Here is an 11,039-nt window from a genome sequence, read left to right as displayed (position 1 = left end):
AATTAACAAAAATGGGTTAACTAAGAGAGCCATAAAAAATTCCACGTGAGCTCACCGTTAGTTCTTCACAGGGTGCATCTATGATGACCTCATTGTCTAGGATCAGCATTGGTGGGAGGACATGAATTTCTATCCTCACAGAAGACAATACTCAAGTTCCATCAGATGCTGCTTCTATGATTAACTCAACAGTACTAACTGGTTACTTTAACTTGAGTAGGCCTTAAAAGATTCAAAAATGCTCCTTAAAAAAATAGGAATAGCTGGGCTCGGTGGCTCAGCCTATAATTCCAGCACTTTGGGAGGCAGAGGCAAGTGGATTGCCTGAGCCTGCAGGTTCGAGACCAGCCCAGGCAACTTGGCAAGACCTCGTCTCTACAACAACAACAAAAAAATTAGCCAGGCATGGTAGCATGCGCCTGCAGTTCCGGCTACTTGGAAGGCTGAGACAGAAGGATAGCCGGAGCCCAGCAGGTCAACACTGGGGTTGCCATGAGTGTGCCACTGCACTCCAGCCTGGGTGACAGAGTGAGACTCCAACTCAAAAAAAAAAGAAAAAAAAAAAAAAGGAAGGGAGGAGAAGCATGAACTTCATGAGCCCTTGGTAGACATCATTAATTGATCATGACACTGTTTCTCTTTGCACATCTTGTTCAACTCTGTAGCGTTTGTGTTTTAAAACAGTGCTTTGCACATAGTACGTTTTCAATACACATTTGTTGCATGGAAGGAAGTATGGATAGAAGAATGGGAGAGCCCAAATGATACCTCATCAGTTTCGCCAACACAGCAGCTACTGTTGATTGATCCATTAACACTCGTGGTGAAATCTACTTACCACGCCTCACTGAGGTTTTCTTGGGGACTCATTCTTCCTGACTATTCAATGAAAAACATGTATATTAAATAGAGCAATTCAGTTGGAAAAGCCTATCTTGCTTAGTGTTCTCATATCAAAATAATATATTTATTTTTGCATAATTAAGAAAACTATTTTTATGTCTAGAGTTTCTATAAGACTCCTAAACAAAAGTGGATCGATGTATACCCCATTTCAATTAGGGACCACTCAAGGTTTCTTTCTTTCTCATTAATTACAAATGTTAAGTCGAATTAGAATGGGAACTCCTTCCTTCATCAAGGACAATGGAAAGTGTTTTATAATAACCATGGTTGCAATATTTTAAAGTGCAGATAATTAAAATCTCAGCATGCTGCCATCCAAATCACATACAACAAAAAACCTTCTTACACTGTATTTCAAAGAATCAGCCACTGAACTCTTTCCTCCACTTCTTTTTCTAACATACATTTCCTGAGGACCTGGAATGTGACATGTGACCTCTAAGCAGTAGAAAAGCAAAAGTGAGGAGCCAGTTTGTTCTGTTCAATATGCATACTGATGAGCAAGTAAACAAATATTAATATCTGCAGTAGGACATGACAGGCTCTCACTAAAATGAATGAAGGAAAGAAGTTGATTGAGCATGTTCATCAAATTTGGGTAGACTGCCTATAATTTGAGATTAACCTTTCTTTCTGCCAGTTCCCAGTTTAATCTGCAATGTTTTTGCAATAGTTTGTCCTCTAGAGCCAACTCCCACTGCCTGTTAAAAACCCTGATTTTTATTCATTTCAAAAGGGGCTTTGTAACACTGTTGTTTGTAACAGATTTTCATATCCACTTTATGGATCTTAAAAGAAACAATCTGATCACTTATCCAACAAACATTTATTGAGTACCAACAATATAACAGGCACTGTGCTAGGTGTCCATGTCAGGAGGCCCAAAAACCCTTTTCTGGGAATTCTTAGTATGTTTTTATATATGTTAGATCCAGAAGCCAGGACAAATAAATGCACAAAAAGGGAATCTGCTGGTCAGTGCAGATCAGATAGGGCACTCTGCATGGGTAGAAGGAGCGGGATTGGAAGCAGTGCCGGATTTAAAAAGTTTATCCAGAGGATAAATCCATAAGATGCCTAATGCCACAGATCTGAAGTGATTTCAAAAATGCATACAATTCCAAATGATGAAATAAATGAGCCAGGACAAAGAGAAAAATGGATATGGAAGTAATAAAGGTAGAAGTAAATTAACCATTTAAAGATGTGTACTGAAACTCATTTAATTACTAGGGAGTGCCAAGCAAAACTCAAGAGTGACTTAGGTGACGCCCATTCAATGTATCAATTAGCTCAATAAATAGAAAGAACTAAGTGTAAAGACAACTGAAAGGCATTTTATAAAACAATCAGCCAGGTTGTGGGCATCAAGAGAAGGGAGAGTTCCAAGTTATTTTGGTGGATGACAAATACTCATGGAGTCTGTAACATAGGTGAAAGAGTAAGGATCAGGCAAAAGGTTGAAATAATATGCTAGTATCCTAATACAGTGATATATAAATATAAATATAGAATAGCCAATCAGAAATTAAGATGTGGTACACTACTGTGGTCCTTTTTTAAGGCTTTTGACAAGGAGATGCGCTTTGGGAACTTGAGGACACCCATGAGTGGGGTCACTCTGCTATTGTGAGACCAGTAAGTAACCATAAATAACAGGCACTAAAAAAGTACAGTTTTTAATTCTAAGGGGGTCTGGTTTGAGAATCAAAACACAAGCGTTGAAAGCAGTTAGGGAAGACACTGCTAAAGAGTGAATACTTAGGATAAGGAAAGACAACCAGTCAGACGTTCTCTTGGTCTGACAAGGACCACACTTTGTACCGTGTAGGTATATACCATTCAGGCATGATGATCAGGAAGATCATGATTGGCTACAGCTCATCAAGGAGTGCAATCCAGAAGTCACAACAAGCCAGCCAGGAGTAAGAGAGTTTCCTTTCATGGCTGAAAGGTGGAAGGGTCCAAGAACCCAGGTGTCTACCTGCAGCTAAGTGACTTAGGAAACCACAATCTCCAATCTTCCACGAGGTCCCTTGCTCTGGAGGACCCACACATGATGCTGATTCCTCCCTCCCCCACGCCACCAAGTCAGAGGAAAGAAATAAATGCACAGCTGAAACCTCCAATAGGATTAAAGTATCTCTCAAGGCCTAGGATTTCATAGTTCAGTCACTGCACACAGCTCAGTATTTTTAAACACCACAAATGAAACCTGTGCGCGGTGCCCCTCAAACACTTGCCTCTAAGGGTGACTTTAAGACACCCAAGACATTCCCTAACCACAGCCTTCCTCTTTGGTAAGCTTCACAAAACAATATGCTTGCCATGGCTCCCATGTGACTGCTACAGCTACTTTCCAATACCTTCTCCCACTTAATAAAGAGCTCTTTTAATAAAAAGCACAATTCTAATTAGAATTCCAATATTTTTATTTAAAATCTGTTCACTTAAAGTTAAGATGAATTCCTAATGCCATCTCAGTACAGCAACTTGCCCAGAATAAGAAGAAAGCTTCATTTTTGGGAAGACTGCTAGATTTCAGACCACATTTTTAAAAATTAAAATACATGGATTGTCTTCATCACAAACTCTTCCTGAATATTTCATGTGTTTTGTAATTTAGTTGCCGTACATATCTTCACAGAGTGCATATTATTCAAATATTCCTAACAGATGGTCTCAAGTGCTACAATATATAGCATTAAATGAATAGCTTGGTAAACAAATGACTCAAGGATTAACATATTTTACAGGTTATAATTCATGAAAGATGTTCAATAACAGTATATTAATGGAAAAAAACCCTTAAATGTAAACATAAAAACATTAAATGCCACTCTTGGACCCGTAAATTGCTCATGACAAATGAATTATTTCTTTAAGAGGAGTTTGTTCTGGATGGTCTTTTAGACTATACCTTAAATTGATCTGAGGTTGACAACTCATTTCCTGTGAGCTGGGCCTTCTGTTTCCCTTTGCCACCCAACTCCATTTTCTCCTTCATCAGTAGATTCATAACTAGGAAAGGAAATCACACTCATGATCCAGTTTTGTTACACTTTAGATTACAGGTAGCAAAATTTTGTTGAAAGAGGCTGAAGCTACAGGTTCCAAATGAGGATTGTGCTTTTAGTTATCTGTGCTCTCTGGTTCCCTAATATTAGATTTCTACTATAAGCTCATCTAATGTTTGGCAATGAAGTAGTCATTGAGGGTTTGTATAATTTAAATAAACAAACATATAAACAAAGAAGCCCAAATGTCTTTGGACCCATTTCACACTTGGAATGTTCCAAATATTATTCCACTGAAGTATAAGAACCAATAAAGTCCTATTGGATGCTCTCTCTCATACACCCTTTAAAAAATACATTATTTAACCTAATGCATAATGATCTTTTCCTCATCATTTAAGGTCTCTAACATTTTATGCAAGATCTAACAAGATTTTCAAATTTCATTCTATTTTTTTTTAATTTGGGGTCTCTGTCATCCAGGCTGGAGTGCAGAGGCACAATAATGGCTCACAGCAGCCTAGACTTCCTGGGTTCAGGCAACCTTTCTGCCTCAGCCTCTGGAGTAGCTTTGACTACAGGCATGTGCCACCACACCTGGCTAAATTTTTGAATTTTTTGTGGAGCTGAGGTCTATGTTGAGAATCACTAATGGCTGAAAGGTGGATGGATCCAAGAAACCAGGTGTCTACATGCAGTTGAGTGACTTAGGAAACCACAATTTTCAATCTTCCACAAGGTCCCTTGCTCTGGAAGACCCACACAGGATGTTGACTCCTCCCTCCCCCACTCTCCCAAGTCAGAGGAAACAAAGTCCTGGGGCAAAGCAATCCTCCTGCCTAAGCCTCCCAAAGTGCTGGGATTACAGGCGTGAGCCACTTCACCTGACCCAAATCTCATTCTAGATTTCCCTAGAAATAAAATCTCAACCCAGTTTTGAGTGTGAAAAGAATGGAAGCTTTTTATAAACAAGTTATTTGACAAAATGAATAGCAAAGTTAGAAAGTGGCCATTAAATAAAACTTCTAACCTAAATCACAAATGGGCTTCATTGTTATCTTAAGGCCAATTACACAATTTCAGGCACATATTCAAAACTTTATTCTATCACATTCCATATGAGACTGCATTCTCTATTTCCTTTCCTACTTTTACCTCAGTTAAAGTATCTCTTGTGTGCCGTCCTTTATCAAACCTAGCACAGTCAAATCAGAACAACTGGAAGACCATTCTGAAAGTTTTACACTCAGGCTCATTGTGTATTTTTTCCTTTTCAATCACAATACCAAATTTTAATTGCATCAACAAACATATATCCATAATCAAGAGTATTTATTATGTATCTACTCTGCATACTGCCTTGTAAATATCTAAGAATATTCTATTTATATAGTTTCATCATACTTAAGGTTTTCTTTAAAACATAAAATACTCATTTTGTAAAAAAAAAATTCAAGACTGACAAGGAAAGTTATATTCAGTGAAGAAAAAAAGGATTCTCTGAACTAGATTAAACTATCAAAAAGGTGTGTGTGGGGTGGGAGAGTCTCTCTCTCAATGGTTCTCAAATTTGAATATGCATCCGTGGGGGGCTTATCAAAAAAGCTTCCTGGGTCCTAACCCCAGAGTTTCTGATTCAGTAGGTCTCGGTAGGGCCTGATAATCTGCATTCTAACTAATACTCAGGTGATGCTTACTTTGCTGCTCTGGGGATGATACTTTGAGAACCAGTGATCTAAACTATTTGATCTGGCTGGGCTCAAAATACAGAATTTTAAATGGCTGTTGTCCAAAATTAAACTATGGAAACAATGGCCATTATGTTTTAATTGAAATGTGTATTTTATACCCTAAAAAGATCACATTAAAATATGTTCACTTTCTATTACTGAAATTTTTCATACAACATATATGACTTGACCGTAACATAGCACAATATTACATGAAATGATCTTTGGGACACTCGTTTTCACACAATTTTTACCAAAAGAGCAAGATCATCATACTGAAAAGTCACCACTAACACAAAAAGAGTATGTAGTAGATCCCAGGATAACTTTAAATACTACATCTGTGACTCTCAGACTGTACCTCAGGTTACCTGCATCACTTGCCCTCTGAAAAGCAACTGCACAATCAGGTTCTAGAGCAGGCATATTGGCAGAAGTCTTTTTTTAAATTTAATTTTTTAAAATTGTGATAATAATATTTAGCATGAACTCTACCCTCTCAATAAACTCTTAAGTGTATAATACAGTATCGTTAAGTATAGGCAAATCTCTAGAACTTCCTCATCTCATGTAACTGAAATTTTACACTAATTGGAGTCACTTTCCATTTCCTCCCCGATGTCTACACTCTTACCCCTGAGAAAGTCTTGACTGTGGTTCTCAGGTGTGAACCACATCTTATACATCACATATACCCCAGATGCCTCTCAGCTAGCCCAGTTCTTGATTAAACACAAGATCGTTTGTTGGAGAAATAAATAACCCTACTCCGAATTGTTTTAACCATGGACAGTGACAATGACGACAACTGAGGGGACATCAGAAATACCGACTCATAGGGAAGAGATTGCAAACTGGTGGCTCTTAGGGTTTTTGGTTTAAAAAAATTAATTAGCTACTATCATTAGGAAATCATATTTCACAGTCTGTATTACTTTCAGTATCTCCAGAAAGGTCAGGCTTAGCAATCTTGGCCTTGTATTCACTTCCAAATGGCCACAATGAGCAGGAGTCAAACAGTTGCTGCTCCCTTTTAGTGGGAAAAATGAGCTCTCTAGATTGCCACTGTCCCCAGTAATCCCTGTTTTATACTAGACCTGCCCTAACATCCACTCTACCTGTCTAGCTCTGTAAATGTTTGAGTTTGGAATTCCTGTACTAAAGGCTGTAGCACAAATGAGAAGGTTTGCTTGGAACTGCACATAACCTACAGCCTCTCCCTTGCACACTTTTCTGACTTTTTAGTGTGCCTACCAAATGATGAGCTCATTGACCACCTAAGAATCAAAGTTTAGGGTGCAAGGAGCCTTAACAACAAAATTAAGCACTTTTAATTCATATAGTGATAAGTAAATAAAAATATTGTTTGTAAGTATTAATTGTATAACCATAAAAATACCAAAATGTAAAATTGTGGTATTATACAAAATTATTTCAGGAAAAATGTAAAATGTTGGGCATTCAGGTCATAAGCCCATTTCTTTGAAAAATGAAACAGAAACATTTCCAAGTCAGGCATCAAAACAAGATGAAAAATGGCCACTTTAACTGAATCGTAATATCTCTCTACTTCCAAATTACCCCAAATACCTTTATTTCAGCAGAATAAGGAAAAAGAAATGTGTGTGTTGGGGGCAGGGAGAAAGGAGAGCAATCTAGAGGAGAATCCTACAAGAAGCGGAGGGGCAGGTTAAATGGACCCTCCAAAGGAGACAGCGATTCGAGAACAGGAGGGTGCCCTGGCCTGCAGCAAAATCCCTATTCTAAATATGTATGATTTATGTCTTAGACTACTGATGGCTAACAGCTCATAATCTAGAATACACTGCTGTAAAAATGTACCCATACATCAGATGAACAAGTGTGCACTCAGACTGGAAGTGGTGATCGATTAATAACTTCTGCCGTGATCTACAGGATAAGAAGTGGTGAGATATGCTATGAGCTTGTCAACCCTATTCCACTTTCTTGAGTACCACAGATAGTTCATTCATTGTCATAAATTTCCTCTGTACACTCCTTTATCTTACTAGGTTGTTGTGAAGAATAAATAAAATAAGGCATAGATATAAAGCACTTGGCATAAACCTTATCTACATATAATTACTCAAGTGTTACTTTCTACCAAATCGTAAGTTCCATACCTATGAGAGGGCATTCACACATCTGTTGAAGAATGTTTATTCTAAGGTACTTAGAAATTAATCTTCTTAATGGCTTTTCAGAACTATTTTCATGTGAAGTTTGTAGGTCTTACAGAATACATGCTATAATACACCAAATAAGAGGTGTCCTAAGTATTTATTAGAAGATAAGGAGGACTCATACAAATGCATTATGGTAACACTGTTTCATCTGCAATAAGAAAAAGAAATGTTGACAACTGAATTAAGTTTAAACACTTTAATCAACTGTAATAAATCAATAATAATATTATATAAAAATTCTGGTTCATGCATCAGATTACATAAATTATACAATTGTCACATTGTACAATGCTTACATACTTTTGAGTCTGTACCTGCAAAAATGTATACAAGTTACTAGAGCATTTACTTAAGAAGTGTAATACTCTTTTGTTATAAATAATGCTTATATCTTTCAAATACCTGCTAAATATATACATTTCTAGATCTGCAGCATTTTTTTGTACCTCAAAATACAAACCATCTGGAAGCTTCGGAGATTAATAGGCCCAAATGTATCATTTTAAGACTTCAACTCCATTGTAAGAGTGGATTTTTTGACAGAGAACATAAATGGAATGAAAAATCAACTCTAGTTTAATGCTTAAAGAGCTTCTACACTTCTTATTAAATACATCAGAAAACGCTTCATATGCAGATTAATTAGTTAAGATGCTACCTATTGCATATTAAACACTTCCAACGATTGCATCTGGATTCATACATCTGTGAGAATGGGGGCCTTCCATGTGCTGACAGACTCTTCCATAGACCATCATGGACCAGCAGCACAGTGATCCTTTCCCTTACTTCAAAGAGATCAAGTGAATGAGCATGCTTTATACTTCACTTATACACACACACAAGTGACACCTACCATCTACAAGACATATGAGTACATGAACATCAAAAAAGTTTCAGTTTGATTTACAAATCCAAGGTAGACTGCTTTTTCTAAAAAGCTACAGAGGAAAATAAAAGCTCTAGTTAATAACTACCGTAGATATAGTAAAGAGAGCAGTTCCTATTTATTTCTTTTTTTAACGATTCTCCTTGTTAAATAATAAGCACCCTTATGGAGGTGGTAGGCTCCATAAGAGGCTAGGGGAGTTGGTGAAGAAAGGACATGAAGAAAGTAAGTCTGTCACTAATGAGCTTTGTCTTACTTAAGTTTCCATTCATGATACTCTTTTAAATACAAGGCAACATTTTCACAGCTGGAAAATTACAACTAAATCTTGATTTACTGCCAAAAGCAATAGATGTAATTCTGTATAATCTATGGATAATACTACATTCATGGAATGATGACAAAACTAGGCTCAATGCAGAATATAGCAGCAAAAGGCAATACTTGAACATTTTTCATAAATGGGTTACATGTTATGTTATTTTATATACAATTCTAAGATATGACCCTGGTACTCAATAAATGAAACTTGAAGTGTAAGTGGTAAGAATGTATGTTCAATAATTTTAAAGTTAAGTTACAGAACTGGGAGGAGAACTGGTTATAAAAAACAATACTGTTTTTAAAACGACAGCAGAAATAGTTTAATTATGTAACAAAGTATATTAGCTTAAGATAGACTTGAAATAAATATTATGTGAATTAAAAAACTCTTGGTGGCGGAAATGTTTCAGGGCATATATTCGTTTAAACATAAAAGCAACAGTAAAATCTGTTTATACTCTATTGTATTGTGCATTATTTAATGAACATATATATTTTATTTCCATTTCTTAGCTACTAACAAAATCTGGATTTTGCTAGAATACTTAAAGTTACATTTTGGAAAAATAAACTAAGGTGATCTTTTAAGTCTCTTTTTCTGCAATGTGAGAAATTGAAACTACTCTGCCCAAACACAGGAAACATTGATATGCTTACTTGAGAACTCGTTTTTACTTTTTACTTTTTGTTTTTAGTTTATTATTTTGACTGATTATAAAAATATCTGATAAGTTTATTCTAGGTCATGAGTGAAAATTAATAAACATTAGGGCAGAACATTTTCTGGCAGTGACAAATGTAGATCCAGTTTTAAATACAATACTTGTCTCAAAGATTAAAGATAAAAAACATTGACTCAGTTATAATCAAATCACATATGAGTAAGTCTAATCCTTAACAGTTTTTAGATAGGAAAAGAATCACTTCTTAAAAATCAAGTCCCTCATAAAAAGAATAACAATACTTGAGCCATACTTTTTAATGAGCTCTATTTATGTAAAACATATCACCAATACAAACTGACATCTTGGTTCATTCTATAAAGAGTAAGTTTTGGCCAAGCATATTACAGTGTCTGCAGTTCTGTCATAATACTGAAAACACATGGATTTTGGCATTTTAAAAAGTGTAAAAAGTGCCTCAGCAGTACTACCAGAAAAAAAAATTGCTAAGAACTTTAACATTTAATAAAAGTTAGTTAGAAATGGTACCATGGTAAAAAATAATAATTACTAAGACCTCAAATGGGAAAATAAAATTCTACACCAGATTATGAGGTCTAGTACAGAATTTTAATTATAAGTGGAGGAAAAAAATGATAAAAGCTACTTTTCTTCCTCCTTTTCTTAATTTTATTAACGCATCTTTATTTCATTTGTGAAAAGTTTCACAATTTCCAAATGCATGTTCTGAGAAAAACAAAAGAAACTCAGAAAATACAATTAACAAGAAATTTTTGTTATGAATATAAACTTGGCTAAGTATTTTCTGATTCAAAATACTGAAATGAGCAAAATTATTATATCTGCTTTTTATTTAATTTTCAATGAAGAGTTTTAATAGACAGAAATATAATAAAATGCAATCCAATAAAGGATTGGGGAATATAAGTCTTCAAATGAATATAAATTTTTTCATCTTAAGTTCAGAAAGATACTCTCAGTGTTTCACAGTAGTGTTTTAGACGTTTAAGGTTAAAAAATAAGCAGAAGATTAGCAACATTTTTATACGATTGATTTTCAATTGAAATCTCAGGATAATTTTATACAAATATATAAAGATAATCCATGGAAGGAATCAACATTTTTGGGAGTGGATTTTTAAAACAGACATAATTTTGTAATAAATCAATTCTTAAAGGGTGGATGTACAATCACATATAATGTCATGTTAGTAAAAATCTGCTCTAAAAACTCATGCTTCCTTTAGTTTTATTTTGTTTCAAGACCCAAAGGCAACCATCTG

This window comes from Carlito syrichta, unplaced genomic scaffold, assembly GCF_000164805.1.
Source record: "Carlito syrichta isolate Samal-C Ts95f unplaced genomic scaffold, Tarsius_syrichta-2.0.1 Scaffold228640, whole genome shotgun sequence".
NCBI lineage: Eukaryota > Metazoa > Chordata > Mammalia > Primates > Tarsiidae > Carlito > Carlito syrichta.
The sequence above is the reverse complement of the archived record's forward strand: the minus strand, read 5'-3'. Positions refer to the sequence as shown.